Below are 17,970 nucleotides of genomic sequence, written 5' to 3'. Positions count from 1 at the left end.
ATACTGCCCTTTTGGAGAGTGATCCAGTTCTTTCACAAGTTTTATAATTTTATATAAGTGTCATCTCTTAAAACTTCATGGAAAAAAAATGTAAATTCCTTACTAAATTGAATAACTTAAAATGAAGAATGGGAACATACATTTTTAAAGGTACCCTAACTGAAAAGGAATGCCTTTGTAATTGAGAAATAATTGAAATAATTTTTATGAAATGAACAATGACTCTCCTTTTCCTTTCTGTTCATCTCATTTTTTATTCTTCAAGTGAATCCTGCATTTTCATAAATTGTGTCGATTTGCAATGAGGAGTCTGCTTGCGCCAGCGGCGAGCCCAGGGGCATTTCTTCCCCTAGGTGGTGCTACAGGCCTGTGCTGCCTCGGTCCCTTTCTCAGCAGCATCTCCAAGATGCTTCTCTCAGCAGAGTTGGCCGAACTCTTGGTCTTTCTCACTTCCTGGGAATTGAAAGGAGAGAAGGAGCCAGCAGAAAGAAACCTAGGGCAGCAGCTGGGGGACCAAAAATCTGTCCCACCTGCTAGCCAATGCTCCAGGTCCCTCTGGCCAAGGACACCGCCCTGTATTTCTCCTCAGTGAAAACATGGCAGATGCAGAGGCCCCGAGCCTAGGGAGTCCAGTGCTACACAGTCTCTGAGCTGCTGGTAACAGACCACAGGCCCCACTGAGGTGGTGAGCGCTGGGCCCTACCAGGTGAGGGCATGGGGAGAGAGGCTGGGACACAGTCTGGAGCAGAGAGAAGGTGGGGCAACATTCATACTCCTTGTGCTTCGCCGTCATGGACACTTGGAGCCCGGGGGCTCCTCTTTTTCACCGTGGACCCTGTATTTATTCGAGAGTGCCCAGCTGCCCCCAACCTTTCCCGGCTGACAGAGCAAGGGCTGCCGGGAGCTGCTTCTAGTCTCCCCTCCACACTTTCATGGACATAAACTGACTGGGGCCATAACCAGTGAGGTCTGAGGGCTGTGGGGTGCAGCTCAGACACACAGAGCAAAGACAAGCGGGGAGATCTGTGTCCTGTGCCCTGGCCTTACTTCCCCAGGGATAGGCACGCTGTCTTAGACTCCGCATACACCCCAGCGCCTCTGCTCTGAGAGCCTCAGTAAGGAAACAAGATGGATGTAATACTTCTCAGGAACACGGCCAGAGGAAGACAAGGCCCTTCTACCTGTGCTCGGCAGCATCCACTCTCCCCAGAGTTCTGCCGTGTTCCAACAAGTGAGAGCAAAGGAAAGTAATGAGATGGGGTCCTCCGAAGCCATCCTCTGGCCCGTCTTGGCACAGTCGACATGCAGACACATCCAGGAGGCCTAAAGCTGTTGTAGAACAAGGGGTTCTGGCGGGGAAGTAAAAGCCAGACTTGTGCTTTGAACATGCAGTTCCTCTGGAGTCTTTTAGAAACACAAGACAAGATAAAATCAGAAATTACATGATGAGGGAATATGCTGATACTAAGAGCAAAGAGCAAGCTATGCTGACTATTGACACACACACACACACACACGCACACACACACGCACACACACGTTGTTCCTCACACTGCATTTCTAGGTTGCAAAGAGAAGCCAAGTCCCCAGGAGCTGAGGCCCACAGCGGATGAAAGAGGACTCAGAGCCCAGCCAGCCTTTAGATTTGTGCCTGGTCTGCCATGTGCCTGGTGCTGGGAAAGAAGGGGATGTGGGAGCAGGGACCACAGTCACACCATCCTCCAGGGCTCTAAGCCTGCATCTTCAGGGACAGCCAGCAGCATCCAGCAATTAAGCAGCATCCCAGGCTTGCCCTGGACCAACTGCATCTCGCTCATTACCAAGCCTGCTGTCTGGTCCTCACAGGCAGCTCAGAGCCTAAGACTGTGGATTCGCCCAGCCCTGAGACGAGGCAATCTGCCAAGTGGGAGGAACTCTGTTCCGCAGGCTTCTGTGTGTCCATATGAACGTGAGCTCCCAGATGTGGGCCTGGGCCCATCAGTCTGGGGAGGAAACGAGACCTCCAAGTGTAAAGACAATGGCTGAGTGAGGACAGACCAAGTTATGAAGGATACTGTGGTGTTTAGCCCCTTTGAGCTTTCTAAATGGCTGTTTTGCAACAAATAGGAGGAAGCCTTCACATGGGTGTAAAGCAACTCCAGCAACTTTTCTTCAAGACACAGTACAGGGTTAAAATAGAAATATTCTTGGGCTTTCCTGGTGGTGCAGTGGTTAAGAATCCGCCTGCCGATGCAGGGGACACAGGTTCGAGCCCTGGACCGGGAAGATCCCACATGCCGCGGAGCAGCTAAGCCCGTGCGCCACAACTACTGAGCCTGCGCTCTAGAGCCCGCGAGACACAACTACTGAGCCTGCGTGCCACAACTACTGAAGCCCACATGCCTAGAGCCCATGCTTCGCAACAAGAGAAGCCACCGCAGTGAGAAGCCCACACACCACAACAAAGAGTAGCCCCTGCTCGCCACAACTAGAGAAAGCCTTCACACAGCAATGAAGACCCAATGCAGCCAAAAATAAATAAATAAAATTTTAAAGGTAATAAAATAAAATAAAATAAAATATTCTTAAGACCAGAAATGTTAAGCATAAAGAGACAAAAAACACTGTAAGCTGTAGTACACTGCTTTATAACTGTTTAAAAATACACATGCAGAGGAAAGATAACTAATGCCATTAAAATGCTAATGGTGTTCATATTAAGATGGTGGGATTATGAAATACATACATGGAGTACTACACAGCAGTGAAAACAAACTACTATAGGCATATGGATGAATCTCACAGCTACTGTGTTCTTGAAAAAAGACATCAAACTACATACTATATGATTCCATGTATATGATGTTCAAAAAATGGGCAAAACTAATCCATGATGACAGAGGTCAGAATGTGGTTAGCTTTGGAAGGAGTATCTCCTGAGAGGGCCATGAGGGTGTGTACTAGGCTGCTGGGAACGTCCACATTTTTATCGGGGTGGTGGTAACACAGATGTGCACATATGTAAAGATTCACTGAGCTCTATACTTAATGGCTTGTGTACTTTACTGTATTTGTTGTATGTATTTAAAAAAATACCATCAGTGGTTGTCTCTAAGTGGTGAGGTAGGTGATTTTTCTCTTATTGTACAAATATTTATAACATGTTTCTGTTTTTTGTATTGTTTTTTAAATGCCATATTTTAAAAGAGATATGTTCAAGAAATATATAGGAAAGTGTATATCTGATAGAATCAGAATAGGTTATTAAAGTAAACCAAGGGTATCTGAAGTATATTTGAGGAGACTGTGGGTTAACACCCGTGCCTAACCAGGCCTCTCCGTGGCACATACGTCAGTATCCCTCATTTGAATAGAATTGTTTCTGGACAGATCATGGGCCTGATACGGTGGACTCATGACAGAGCCATTGTGCCATTTTTCAAAACGATGAAGATGCCCTCGGAAGTGGAAACCATGGAATTTATAGAAGTGTCGGGTCACAACTGAGGGGCCTTAAGAAATCTAAGAAAAGGAGAGTGGAACAACGATAGCGTGTTCGCAGTATATACAAATATTGAATCACGTTGTACACCTGAAACTAATATAATGTGATATATCAATTACATCTGCATTTTTTAAAAAGTAAAAGATAAATTTTTTAAGTCGGCATGCTGAACTCCACATCCCTCGCTAAAGTTCAAAGCTCCAAGGAAGGATGACATGCAAAACTGCCAGGGTCTTGTACTTACACCTTAGGGTGAACACATTGCCTGAGCAGTAATACTGCCCCTTCCTGAGAAAAAGTGGTTCCAGGAGGTTCCATGCTATGTACCATGTGACCCAGGCCACAGCTGATTGGCCAGAAATTGGTGCCACCGCCAAAGCAGGCATTTGTAGGCTAACCAGTGGTCCTCAGGGTGGCAGGGGGTGGGAACCCTGCCCAGCTGGGACGCTATGCACTTACAGTGACTAACTGACCTGGCAGTCGGCTTCTTGCTCTGAGGCGCTGGGTTGTCAGTCATTCCTGGAGGTAGGTTATGACAGTGGAAGCCAAGAAGGAGAAGTGAAAGCAGGAGGGTCACCACTGGGCCGATGACTACATGGCTACTGAGGTCACTCCCAGGGCTTTCTCACCACCCTGGTCAAACCCCATCACCTGAGCTGAGCTACGAGTCTCTCCCTGAAAGAATGCAACCAATACACGCGTTCCCTTCCCACCCATCCTGTTCACCTCACCCTGAGCCACCTCTGGGTGGGGCTGGGCTTGCAGGGATTCCAGACTCTCACCCCCAGCCTAGGTCTGGCAAGTGCCTGTGTGTCTCGTCTGGCCGGGCTCGGTCCTAACCGCCCAGCCCACATGTGCTGGGGAGACTCAGAACACCTGGGCTGCCGGGCGCTGCCCCTTGAGATCTGTAGACCCGCGTGCTGGTCCACAGAATTCTCAGTGACCACAGCCATGCTGGGATTTACTAACAGAGCAGCTGTCCTGCTCCCCGGAATGGCCAGAGGATGGGGGTTCTGATTAATAGAGAAACCACAAGCCATATTTTTTCAAATCAGAGTTATCAGGAACTGTAAGATGAACATTATTTCACACATCCCTGAGAAAGAAAATAAACCCACACGGAGAGTCTCTTAGAGACAGCAGAGGGCTCGGTGTACCAGTAACAAGTGATGACCCCGCCTCACGGTGGGAACAGCAAGGAGACTTCATGTTCATCCCGGTACTGAGTGAAGGGAAGGGAAGGAAGTCTCTGAAAATTTGAACTGCAGGCTCCTCCTCACACAGGCTTGCGGTCTGAATTCACACTTCCCATGCGGTCCAAAAAACCACCCCGAAGCCAAGACTCTAAAGTGGTACTCAGGTGCCCAGCAGGAGTGACTGCAGCCCTCTCTGGAAGAGCCTACCTTCAATTTAAGTGAGATGCATCCCAGCTTCAGAGATGTTAACAGCATGAGCATCAGAGAATCAGCGAACTGGGATGGCTCTAATTTTATGAAGCATCAGAAAGCGATAAAATGTACCGAAGATTAAAATTGCTTGAGTGTCTCTGACTATGTCTGACCGTCGGCGGCCCCTGGGGTCTTCCAGGGCTATCGGTGTCCTTACGACAAGCGGTGGACAGCAATGCAGGCAGGAAGCAGAGACAGTAGTTTTCTCCTTGAAGAGATTCAACGAAGGGAATTCCTCTGCGTGTTTAATTTCCATCCAGAGACCAGCAGAGGAGAGAAAAAGCAAATGGCACAAGGAAAATACGAGTACTGAGAACAACTGAACAGGGAGAGGAGGGCGACATGCGGGCAGGCCCGGGGCTGAGGAGTGGGGTGCGCGGCGGTGGGGAGTGCGCGTGTGGAAGCATCAAATCCACAGGCATACCCCCCAGTACTTCTGAAAGGGGCTCCTTTGCTTCTCATACAGGTAGAGGACATGAAGGTGCCTGGAGTGATCATATCCTCTCTGGGAACCCATGGGAAAAGCCCTGAAATGATTAAATGCAAGACGGTACAGAATTATACGCTATCTGGTCTGGACTATGGGAGTCAGAGAAGAGTTGCGGTCACGCTGAGAACTAAGGAAGGGTTGCCCTTCTCCTCCTTCTTCTTCTTCTCCTTCCTCCTCTTCCTCTTCCTCTTCTTCTTTTGCTTGAAAAGAGGTTTGCATAGAGGAGATGGGCTCTGAGATGGGCCTCAGAGGATCAGAGTGGTGCCTGATGCCCACGGTCATTAAATCTTTATCTCCTGCTTGGGATGCTGTGCCCAACACTGCAGCTGCAGGCTTCCCAGCCGAGCCCTGCACCGCACCCCTGCTCCAGGCAAGGGCTCATTCTGAGGCTCCCCACACTGCCTCCAGGCTGCCCCACCTGCAGACGGGGTGCAGGTCTCAGCAGCCGCCCCCTCCCTGCTCCAGGCCAGGGGACTCTCCCATGGCTCAGGTGCCTGCCCTGGAGAGAACCAGGGAAGGCGGCAGAAGCTCGGGCACACACAGGCCAGGTGATGGAAGGCCCAGGGCCCACAGTGGGCACCCAGAACCCTTGAGGAGCCAGCTCTGTGCTCCATCCAGGGCTCTTTCTCCAACACTGAGTCCAACCCTCCAAGTCCTGCACATCTGCCAGGCCTCATTCCCCAGATACTTAATGAGCATCTTCAAGTAACAATAAAACCCGGGAGAAGGGGGGCAATTATCAGCAACATTCCTATGAGTTAAGTTCATTCTAAAGGAAGAGAAAATAAACAGCGCACAGATGCAGAGGCTGTGATCGGCCAGGAGGGGCGTGTTAGAGACCCCCCTTTGCGGTCCACAGGAAATTCCATCCTTGGAAGCCTGGAAGGCCTAACCCCTTCTCCACCTGGAACCCTGAGACCCAGAGAGGGAAATCGTTCGCCCAAGATCATGGCTCCCATCAACAGCTGAGCTGGCAGAAAGCAGCTGCCCTGGCTTGCAGGCTGTAGGCAGGGTGGTCTCTCCAGCACGGGGTGCCATTCCAGAGGTCACGCCCCTCGTAGGGTGGTATTTTATCTCTTTCTCTTGCTGTTTTGTAAATTCTCAAAGCTGATCTGCTGACCTCCCAGAATGCCTTTTATAGCTGAGCAAAATAAGCTGAAATATAGCCCCAGACGTTCCTGAAAGGAATCTACAGGGACCTCACTTCTTTTTTACTCTGCGGTACGCGATCCTCTCGCTGTTGTGGCCTCTCCCGTTGTGGAGCACAGGCTCCGGATGCGCAGGCTCAGTGGCCATGGCTCACGGGCCCAGCCGCTCCGCGGCATGTGGGATCTTCCCGGACCGGCGCACTAACCCGTGTCCCCTGCATCGGCAGGCGGACTCTCACCCACTGCGCCACCAGGGGAGCCCCAGGACCTCACTTCTAAAACCTCCCAAGACTCTCCTCCCAAAAAGTTCCAACCTTGGACACCTCTCTCCCAAAACATCCGGACTCCAGGTTTGGTATAAGAAAGGTCTGTCTAGTTCCGCCCAAGCCTGATCCTCCTCCTCCCGGAAGTCAGCCCGATTTCTGTCAAGCCCAGGAGAACCTCAGCTTTCTCTTTGTGGTGGCTAACTCAGGGTGCGTCACCTTCCCGTCACCTGGGGGTGTCCTGAACAGCTGTGTTAAGGGCCGCTCAGCAGCAGCCCCCAGCCCCATCAGGCTGCCGGGCCCCCAGTCAGGAGAGAGCGGTTGCCTGTATCGCCAGGCCATCGCTTGTGGGGCGGAGGGGAAAGTTCAGGAGAGACAGGGACGTGGGAGATCTGCCCTCCGCGAGGACAAAACCACGACAGGAAACACGGGGTCTTAGGTTTCCTCGCTGGAGATGGGGGAGGAAGAGAGATGCGGAGAAAAGGAGGTGCGGACGGGCTGGGGAGGGCGCAGGGAAGGGAGAGAGGGAAGCAGGCCGAGCCGGGCGGGGCAAGGAGAGGCCCCCGAGGCGCGCGCGAAGGGAGCCGAGCGGAGATTGGCCGGTGGGCCTCGGGCCACCGCTCACCCCGGGAAACCTGAGCCCGGCCTCCACCGCCACGGGAGGGGCCCGGAGAGAGGCTGGAAGATGCTATGCTGCTGGCTTTGAAGCCACGAATGTCAATGTCGGCGTCAGAACAGCAGCTGCGCTTCTGGATCAGTTTTATGAGAAAAGAAGACTGCTCGTTTTGTCCACGCCCACAGCCCGAAACCTCCTCTACCGGCCGCAGCTGGGGCTGCTGCGGCAAGCACAGTGTGCCCTGGATCTGCCACACATCACCGCAGTGGAGCTGGCAGGTGTGTTCCCGACCCTCGTCGGCAGGATGGGAGCAAAGATGATGCCTCCAGCCCTAGCTCTGCAGCTCAGGCTGTCGCTGAGAATCCCACTCTACTCCTTCAGTATGGTGCTAGTGGATAAGCGCGGCATGGGCAAGTAGCGCTATGTCTCCCTGGTGACGCCTGTGGCCCTCTTCAACTTGATCCACACTTTCCCCTTGAGAACAGAGGAGATGGTCCTGCAAGCTGAAATGGGCCAGACCTGTAACACTTGATGTGATGGGTCCTCTCTAGGCAGTTCCCCTTCTCTTTCTATATCCGTGCTATGCACACAGGAAGGCCTGAAAAATATCCTTGATGTACAGATTTTTAAAGTCTGTTTTATTATAAGCTTTCTTTGCACTTAAAATATTAATACTGCTTTTTGTACTTTGAAGTATTCCAAAAAAATATGAATGATACTAACTCTCTTAACTCCATCATGGCTGGTTAATCTGGTAGAGAAAATAGAACCTACAACCATACACATGGTTTCAATGCCTTTTATACAGTGTGACACATATCTATCTATATTGTTTTTTTTATAAAACTTATTAATAACATTTTTTTGCTCCACAGGCTCCGGACGCGCAGGCTCAGCGGCCATGGCTCACGGGCGCAGCCGCTCCGCGGCATGTGGGATCTTCCCGGACCGGGACACGAACCCGTGTCCCCTGCATCGGCAGGTGGACTCTCAACAACTACACCACCAGGGAAGCCCGGAGCAGGGTGGGCAGGGCAGAGGCGACGCTGGGCCGCAGCCAGGGCCTCCCGGAGCCTCCCCGCGCCCTGCCTGCCAGGGCTCTGCCTGGCCTTGAGCTTCCCTCGGACCATGATCGCCTCCATCACCTCCCAGTGGCAGCCTCTTCACACTCCCACCCTTGTCCCCTCCGGCCACCCTGGTGCTTCATTGTCCCAGTGCTTTTGGCCGCAGAGAACCAGAAAACCTGAGAGTTAACCGAGTCCCCCCCAGGTCTAACCTTAGGGATGGTCTGAACTGCTGCCTCGCTTTACCCAGGAGAGGCCCCCATCTTTGACCCACAGGGTCAGTTTTTCACCCTCAAGATAATGGCACAGCTGGAACTGGAAAGCTGGCCTCCTAGCCCCTTCCCTGGCCTCTGGGTGCCCCCTGCCCCCCACCGGGGCCGTTCCACCTGGCCTTGTCCTCTGAGGCCTCTTCCGCCTCTGATTCTTGTGCAGTGTTCTCAGCATTTATCCGCCGGTGTCCTATTGGTCCAGCCCCAGAAGCTGTAGTGATATTTTGCTGCACCTGCTGTCTGCCCCGGTGCATGTACGCACATGGAGGACCTGTTTGGAGGCCCAATGGCCTTAATCCAAAGATTCTTTCTAACGGAGGAATTCTGGGCACTTAGATGGCTACGTTTTAGTTAACAGAGCCTTTGGGCCCCTTCAGATCCTCCTACCTCAGCTCAGGGCTGTCCCAGCTACCAGAAGCCACAAGAGCAGAGCCTGTCACCTCTCTTCTGGTGTCCTTCTCCATGGGCCACTGGTCAACAGGACAGTGAAGGGTCCCCCGTGATGTGAGTGGCGGGGCGTTGCGGGGAGGCTGTTTGGCCTGGGCTGAGAGCCTGCCGGCCGTCGCGGGAATGCTGCTACATCGCCTGCACCTGCACCTCAGAAAGCCTGTGAGAAGCTCTTTCAACAACAAAACACTCTTAGGCGGCAACACAGACGACCTGAGCTAGACCTGAAGCGCGAGGCCTCACAAGGGACAGCGGGAGATGGGATTAGCCCTCGCCTGGCACTTGCCTCCCGACCACTTCGTATCCTGGTTTCTAAAGTGGCATCTCCCTCAGCTGCCCCAAATGGGCCGACTCCGGTATTCCAGTGAGGCACCTGAGGAGGAAGCTGCTTGAAAGGTGGGAGAGAAAGTAAAAAAGGATTTGCACAAAGAGAATAGCTGGCATTTATGTATTTATTTTTTAACATCTTTATTGGAGGATAATTGCTTTACAATGGTGTGTTAGTTTCTGCTTTATAACAAAGTGAATCAGTTATGCATATACACATGTTCCCACATCTCTTCCCTCTTGCGTCTATTGAAACCTTGCTCGGCAGGCCCTCAGAGCTCCCAGCACCCAGTAGGGCAGGAATTATTATTATCATCATCCCCCCTTTCAGATAAAGAACGAGAGGCACAGAGAGTGGAAGGGGCTTGCCCAAACTCACAGAGCTCACTTGTAGCGGAGGCAGGATTTAAACACGCGGCCAGACCCACCACCAAGCTACCATTGCCACCAGACCCTTGCACCTGCCCCCCCTCACCCTTCAGCCCCTGTCTCTGTCCCAGACGGACTGTCTACTGCAGGAGTCCAAAACCTCCTGAGGCAGGAGATAGATGGGCCCCAGGCTGAGTAGCTGGAGTTCGTCCCCTGTGGACAGGTACTCCAAAATAGCAGGAGGGAAGAGAAGCTGAGCCCTGCCCAGATAAGAGATAAAAGACCACATATTCCTCATTCTCGAAGTCAGGGAGACTTTCCCGACTACACATGTGCAGAAAGGCTCCTTGAAGGTCAAAAAGAGAGGGGGCGCCACCGCATATTAGGTGATGTCAACCTACCCATAGGCCTCTTCACTAGAATCCGTCTTGGCCAAGAGACGCACGCACACATGGGAGGACCCTGAGACAAACCAAATATGGACTCAGAACCATGCAAAGCAAGATGACTGACCAAAGGAAATCCGGAAGAAACACCCCGTAAAAGTGATTCAAACTACCACGAGGCACCTCTCTCTCTGAGCCTGCCCGTGTGTCTACCCCCAGTACTCTTTTTCCTCCTAATAAACCCTGTACTTGTTTCACTACTTTCCACCTCTGTGTGGAAATTCATTTCTACACAGCTGACCTACACAGGGCCTTGTCAGTGGCCACTGGTCCCTGGTGGTCTAGTGGCTAGGATTCAGCGCCCTCACTGCCGCAACCTAACTTCAAACTCTGGCTGGGAACCTAAATCCTGCTTCAAGCAGCTGCAGGCCAAGGCCACCCGAGAGCACTCTCTCCACCCCAGGAGCCTCCCAGCCCCCAGAAGCAGCCCACACAGTTGACGTAAGGTCAGCTCCGTCTCTGGGTCTCAGAGCATGTGATGCCTCCAGCTGTAAGGAGCCTATTTACGGTCTGGAATTCCCAGACAAACCTAACCCCAAATTAGCTGGACTGGTGTTAAATCCTGTGCACGCAGTTGGTCCCCAGCGCCTCCGCAGATGCTCCTGGGCTGAAGCATGGGCTGGGGTTTCCTAGCGAAGTACGTTTGGCAGATACCAAGTTAAAGGTGTAGGTTTCTTAACTGTGGGACTTCCCAGAGCTTTAAAAAGATAAATGCTCACTGGTCATTTGTAAGAGGATGAGGTAGTATGCTGATTCAGAAGCTTCCCAAAGGGATGTGACCAGGGACCAAACCCTTTATCACTGAGTATTTCAAAGGAGTCCGCTTTGAGAAACACTTCCTAGAGCACTGTAATGAGTCCTGTTCCTACACAGAGGCTCTACGTATCGTCATCCACGTATAGTAGCAGAAGGAAGTGCTGCAAAGATGGCGTAAACCTCCTGAGACTTCATATCCTCGTGTCCCCAGCAAGTTCAACCCAATCCCTCGCACTCTTTGTTCCCCACCTTGTGCCCTGGAGTTGATCTACTTGAACTTGTTTACAATTTGTGGGCAAGTTTACATTCTGGAAAACCACCCCAGATCAGCCAGTAGGAGAAAAGATAAAGTCAAGTTTCTGGACAATCAAGAAGTGAAATCATCCCTTGGGAACTTTTGAGTTGATTTTAATGGAACCAGACGGGGGGATAGTAGTGGGGGAAGCTGTGAAAACACTGGCTTAATGCCATCTGGCTCCTGAATAATGAGAAAATGCTGAACCTTGTGAAGTTTGCCTTCACACCCATTGCTTTCTCTGATCCTCACAATAGTTCTGTGTCGTAATTAGGACAAATATTACTGCCATTTGCTGGTTCTAGAAACCGAGGCCCAGAGAGAGTAAGTGATCTCTCCGAGCTCACACACCTATTTGTGGGTATACCCAGAAGCATTTAGAAGCTGGGTCCAGGGCTCATTCATTGGCCCCATTTCCAGTTTTTCTGCAGTGTTATTTCCTTCAAGGGGGTCCAAGCAAATGTGCTCTTGTTGAGGACGGGGGCTGTGGGTAATGCTCAGTCAGGCATAAGGGTGTTCCCTGCACCCACTGCGCAAGCCCATGACCTCCTCCAGGAGCTGCCTGCTCAGCTGCGTGAGGCCACGGTACCCCACAGTCCCCCTGTTAGCCAAACCTCCTGCTTGCACGGCTGCGAGGGAGCGCTCTGGGTCAGGGTGAGAGAGCCCGGGTCTGACCCCGCTCCAGCCCTGCACGAGCCTCATCGTCACTCCCTGAATTTCCACTTCCTCGGGCGGAGACCAGGAAGTAAGCGCCTCCTGCCTGCTTGGCAGGTGTGTGGCGGGAGTGCACCGGAGACAGACTGTCCAGAGCTGCCCAGGGCTACCGAAGTGTCCTCTTTGCTGCCGCTGCTCCCAGGGTTCTGAGCCTCAGGACAGCTTCCTCCTGGCTTCTCGGAGGGCATAACTGCAGATTTCTCTAACTGACATCTCACAACCAGCAATGGCAGGCCCAAGGGACTTTGAGCTGCCTTTCCCTAGTATTGGACCTGGAATACAGCCCTGGATGTGGGACTCAAGGCCAGCTGGATGGGCGGGGACTGACTCTACCCCAAGGAGCATCTCCTCTGTGCCCTCACACGCCACCAGACAGGGCCCAGAGGGGCTTCAGGGGAGGAATGTGAACGCAATGCAAGAATTAGAGGCCAGCAGGAAAGGCTGCCCACTGCCGCTCAGCCCTCAGCCGCCCCACCTGGCTCACACAACCCGCCTAGAGGACACCAATCCCACTGTCGCCACCTCGTCCTTCCTGGATAACACGTGCAGGTGCCGGATGCATCCCGAATGCACGACGCAGGGGTCCTGGCTGCTCCTGACGGGCTGTGAGCACCCTGCACCCCAATATGTCTATTTGCACAGTTTAGATTTCCTAGCAGGTGAGGATGCCTGCTCAAGGCAGTTTAGGGGCAGAGTCAGAGATGATGCTGGCTCTCCAGCCTCCCTTACAACAAGTGAGCCTGTGAGGAGATGGTGCAGACAGAAGCCAATGGAACTTTCTCCAAGCAGCCCTGAGGGGCTTGAGCTGCAGGGCTGACCTGACAGATTCAGGGTGGGGAGGAGCACATCTCCCCTCCCCACTCAGGACAACAGCGTGGCTCTGTACTCGAGCCTGCGGTAGGAGGCATGGTTTGGGGGACCAGCCTGCCTCCACTCTGCCTTGGGCTTGACTGTTTGCGGCAACGATGGGTTAGTTCAGTGTTCCCGAGCATCGTCTGCAGAGCACCAGGTCCTCAGGATGCCAATACACGGTTAATAAAAGGGGTTCCATGGTAAATGGAGTTTGGGAAAGAGAAATAGGCACGCTTGCTGCAGAACTTCTCAGAGCCTTGAATATGATGATACATGTTCATGGGCTCGACGAGGAGGGAGTAGTGTGCAGGTGTAACTGCAGAGCATCTCACAGTATCACTGTCATCTGGAAAATACTTTAGGAAAAGGTAAATTTACCAAAGGCCACAAATAAAACTACACACACATTCCCTCCAAGTTGCCCGTTCTTATTAGTGCAGGATCCTGGATTAGTTTCTTCTATTATGGAGCTTCCACTTAAGGGAAGGCCAGCAGAGTCCTGGAGGGCAGGAGCAAGAAGACAGATGGTGGGCTTCCCTGGTGGCGCAGTGGTTGAGAGTTCGCCTGCCAATGCAGGGGACACGGGTTCGAGCCCTGGTCTGGGAAGATCCCACATGCCGCGGAGCAGCTGGGCCTGTGAGCCACGGCTGCTGAGCCTGCGCGTCCGGAGCCTGTGCTCTGCAACAAGAGAGGCCGCGATAATGAGAGGCCCGTGCACCGCGATGAAGAGTGGCCCCCACTTGCCACAACTAGAGAAAGCCCTCACACAGAAACGAAGACCCAACACAGCCAAAAATAAATAAATAAACAAACGTGGGTTAAAAAAAAAAAAAAGACAGATGGTCAAGGGGTGTCACAGTCCTGGCTCGGGCCAGTGCTGACTGCAGTATGGCTGGTGTGATGGTGATGCGTGTAGCTTTACTCCACGGGGTGAATCTGCAAGGCAGAGGTGCAGGGCCTCTCTGGATTCCTCTCACTCTTTACTGCCCCAGCCCACCAGCTCTAAGTCCCATTGGACATACCTCCATATCATATCCCAGGCCAGACCGCTTCCCTCCCCTCACTGTCACCATAGTTCAAGCCACCTGGACACGCAGCAGCCTCCCAAGGTGGCCTCCTAGCTTCCGCTCCTGTGGCCCTAGAGGTCAAGTCAAACCCCTGCTCCAGACTCTTCATCACATCCAGAGAAACATCCCAAACTTCCCTGGCTTAAAACGCTCTGCCTGCCCTAGCCCTGCCTACCCGACAGCTGCATCCCTTACCCGCTCATCTCCACCCTGCTACCTGTCACGTCAGCCACACAGGTCTTTCTTTCTACTCACCAAGCACATCAGGCTTCTCCCGGCGCAGACCTCGACCAGGCTGCTCCCTTGCCCTTGCTAGCAAGCTCCCCCTTGTCGTTCAGCTGTTTCTCCTCATTCAAGTCTCAGCTGGAAGGTCAAGACCATCTTCGACTCACCCTCCTGCCACCAACCACTCCACTTCACACCATGTGACTGATCGCCACGGCATTTATCCTGATGCCAGTTTTCTTCTTATTTGCATCTGGTTTTGTTTGCCCGCCTCACCAGAATGACAGTCCCGTGGGGCAGGGGCGTCTGTCTTTACCACCACTCAACACCCTGCCCGTGCTGATAGCAGGGCCTGGCACACAGCGGACACTCGGCAGAGGGACATTGGTCAGTGACCTCTCCCAACCTCACCTCCTGGTCTGAAAATGGGTCCCAAGAGGATCCCCAAGTCAGTCCCCAGCTCTCCTGTTTCATTTTCACAGCAGTTCAGGGCAGAAGGGAGATGGGATGGAGGAGAAAATGATCCCCAGAAAATGCCAAAGAGGCAAAGCTCTCAGAAAGGAGGACCTTCTGATTCCAGGAACCAGTGGGGCGTTTCCTGACCCGGGCTCTCACACAGGCTGCAACATGATTCCAAGTCAGAACCGTCAGGGCTGCTCAGTGACAGGCGGGCAGCAGGATGGGAATAGGTGGGCCCGCCTAGCTCTTTCCACGAAGGACAGGAAGCTCATAGAAATCAGACCCTGTCCCTCTGCCAGGCCAAGGCCAAGGGTGGGACAAACTTCCCTCTTATCCAAGGCTGCCCTTGGCTAAGTTCTTCCCCCTTCCAGGTGGCCTTTGATAATCCTTTTAACCAAGGTGACCATATTGCTGAAACAGGAACACTCTGAAAGTAAAACGGGAGCTATCAACAGGCATAAATCAGGCCTGTTCCCGGCAAACTGGAGCACAGAGTCACACTGATTTTAACCCCATTTCACCAGATTAAAAAATCACAAAATAAAAGGCAGGGGAAGAGGCCCCAATATACTCCTAGAGAGGCCCACTCTCCAATCCTGTAGATTCTGGAAATTGTTAGTAGTGGGGGAGGAGAAGGAAGATTGGGATTTCTAGTCAGTCCTGAGACTCGGGTTACAGAGGACAGGCCTAGGCAAAGGTGATGCCAGTAGGGGTTACAGTGACCTTGGACACCCGCCACTTCCCCCGCCTTCAGTGAGGGGGCGCAGAGGGCAGACCCTAGACAGCAGGAGGGCTCTGAGAAGGGGGAGGCAGCAGACACCCCTGCACCTCCCCCGCTGCAATTCCTTAGTATTTGTCAGGGGGGCGCAATGCACGAAATAAAGCCCACGGTGAGTCTGCTGAGCCCTGGAGACCCCGGAGCCGAATGCAGTTGATACAGGTACGCGCACGCGCGCGCGCGCACACACACACACCGATCCAGCCCCGCCCCCCAGCCTCATGACGTCAGCAGGCTGTTCTGGGAAACTCTCCTGAAACGCTTTCTTCTGGCTCAGATGACACTTGACCCAGAAGGTGAATTAAAGCCATTATATTTATGTTTGATTTGAATTTGAGTTTAATTTTTTTTTAATGCTTCTTTCTCCCTCCAAGGTTGCCAGTTTCTCTCAGGGCTACCTCAGGACTGACTCACATGACTTCTTGCTTTCCTACTGGCTTACTTGATTTTACTGGTTTTTCTTTGGTTCAACTGTCTGCACTTGACTGGTCCATGAACTGTCCTGATAGAAATATTGGAGTTTTCTGAGTTTTTCCACCAAGGCGCCACGTCTAGCATGGGACCACCTCCAACCCTAGCTGGGCTCTGGAGTAGAGCCTATGTGAGGGGCTGGCCACGGTTCTCTCCAAAAAGATCATTCACTGGGGCCCCTGCTCTCCCTGCGTTAGAGGGTCTCCATGGGGCCCCCTGGACTGAGAGCCCCCAAAGATGCGTAAGTGGAAATAAGATTCACGGGGCCAGTGATTTGGTAGTTATGGAGCCTGAACTCATTCCATAGTGTTCAGTGACAGTGGTGATTTCGCTATTATTCACCAACAACACAAACTTATCGAAGTCCTGCAATGTCAGGCCCTGTTCTAGGTGTGGGAAGCAACAGTGAACAAATGCAGCTGGTTCCCCGCCCTCACGGAGCTTACATTCTATGCGGGGAGTAGACAGTCACAGGTGGGGATATACTATCGTGCCAGGCAGTGGGAAGTTTAGTAAAGAAAAGTAAAGCTGGGTGAGGAGGTGGAAAGTGGCTGGAACTCGGGGGAGAGCACTGGTTCAGAGACGGGGTCAGGAGAGCCTCTTTGAGTAAAGACCAGTGAGAGTGCAGGACACAGGAACTCCTGGGGGGCAGAGTCCCAGGCGGGAAGAGGAGCACGGGACTGGGGGGGAGGCGCAGACATGCCTGACATTCCCAGCCCAGCGGAAGGCTCTGAGGCTGGATAGTGAGAGGGTGGAAGAGGCTGGGGTCAGTGAGGCCACTGGCAGCGGCCAGTGGCCAGATTACAGGCCTTACCGGCCATGGGCAAAGGGCTTCCAGCTCCCAGTTGAGCAAACGCGTGATCAGGCCTTGCACAATGCTGGCACGCGACAAACAAGGGCAGAGGCAGCAAGGATGATGCGGATGCTGACAAGCACATCTGCTTGGCAGGTGCTTCCCTCTCTTCTTACTTACGTGCTCGGCTGGGAGCCGGCAGGGACGGCAGGTGTGAGACAACCCACCAGGACTCACTTCAATAGTTGTGCAAACTCAACTCCGCTCAGGGCACTTTCCCATCCGTGCTTTCACCTGGTCTTTAGGGCAACCCCGTGCGGTAAGTGGGCAGGGAGTTGTGATGCCATTCGCATTCGTTGCTTAACCTCCACAAGCCTCAGTTTCATCATCTGTAAAATGGGGCGAATACCCACTCCCACAGAAGCACCTTGAACACTAACCAAATCTAAATTGAAATTATCTCCATTTCACAGATCATGAAACTGAAGCTTGAGCTCAAGTGCCCACAGTTGCTCCCCTTCTTGCAGCCCAGAGAATGGGGGCTGGTGAGTCAAGTGTATGTTATGACTAGATGTTATGACTAGTATGTTATGACTAGATGTCTGTACCCACAAGAGTGTTCATTCACCCGCGAACAGTCTTGATCCAGATGTCTGAGTCAGTGGCTACATGTAGATAAGCCTGATGTTAGGATGATAATACCAAATTCCTATCTTCCTCTGAGGTCATGAATTAAGGGTAATGGCATGAGTTTACCAATACTTATCACTGATTTTCTAAGTATCAGAAAGCTAAGGAAAACCTTCATGGGCCTTTGCCGAGAGCGTGAGTGTAGATCTCCACCGCAGACCCAGCATCTACACAGGCCTTCTCTGCCCCAGTCCCCAGACACTCTCAGGAGAGTGTCTGAAACTCACATGAAACATCAATAATACGTATGAGCATGTGCACTGGGGGAAATGCGTGCTTCACGGAAATGAAAGGGTAGGATTAGGACTCTATAAAAATATGTATTGAACAACCACAAACAGTTAAAAACTATTTTAAAAGGAAATTTTTGGATAGAAATTAGAAGAGTGATTGTCTCCGGGGCAGGGGGAAATTGACTAGAAAAGGACATGAGGGAACATTGGAGTTAATGAAAATGTTCTACATTTTGTTAGAGGTGGTGATTATTACACAGCTAAGT

General features: G+C 52.3%; 1 long non-coding RNA gene across 1 annotated transcript; it reads right to left on the bottom strand.

Annotated features, from left to right (window-relative positions):
* Positions 1-230: 230 nt before the first annotated feature.
* On the bottom strand, positions 231-4,780 carry LOC141276266 (uncharacterized). Its single transcript, XR_012325536.1, has 3 exons — positions 3,958-4,780; positions 1,182-1,404; positions 231-453 (listed from the first exon to the last, which is right to left on the bottom strand). It is a non-coding gene; the product is annotated as an uncharacterized lncRNA (long non-coding RNA).
* Positions 4,781-17,970: the final 13,190 nt, after the last annotated feature.

The sequence above is a fragment of the Tursiops truncatus genome, chromosome 13, assembly GCF_011762595.2.
Source record: "Tursiops truncatus isolate mTurTru1 chromosome 13, mTurTru1.mat.Y, whole genome shotgun sequence".
In the NCBI taxonomy this organism is placed as follows: domain Eukaryota; kingdom Metazoa; phylum Chordata; class Mammalia; order Artiodactyla; family Delphinidae; genus Tursiops; species Tursiops truncatus.
This window is presented reverse-complemented; position numbering and strand designations above follow the sequence as displayed.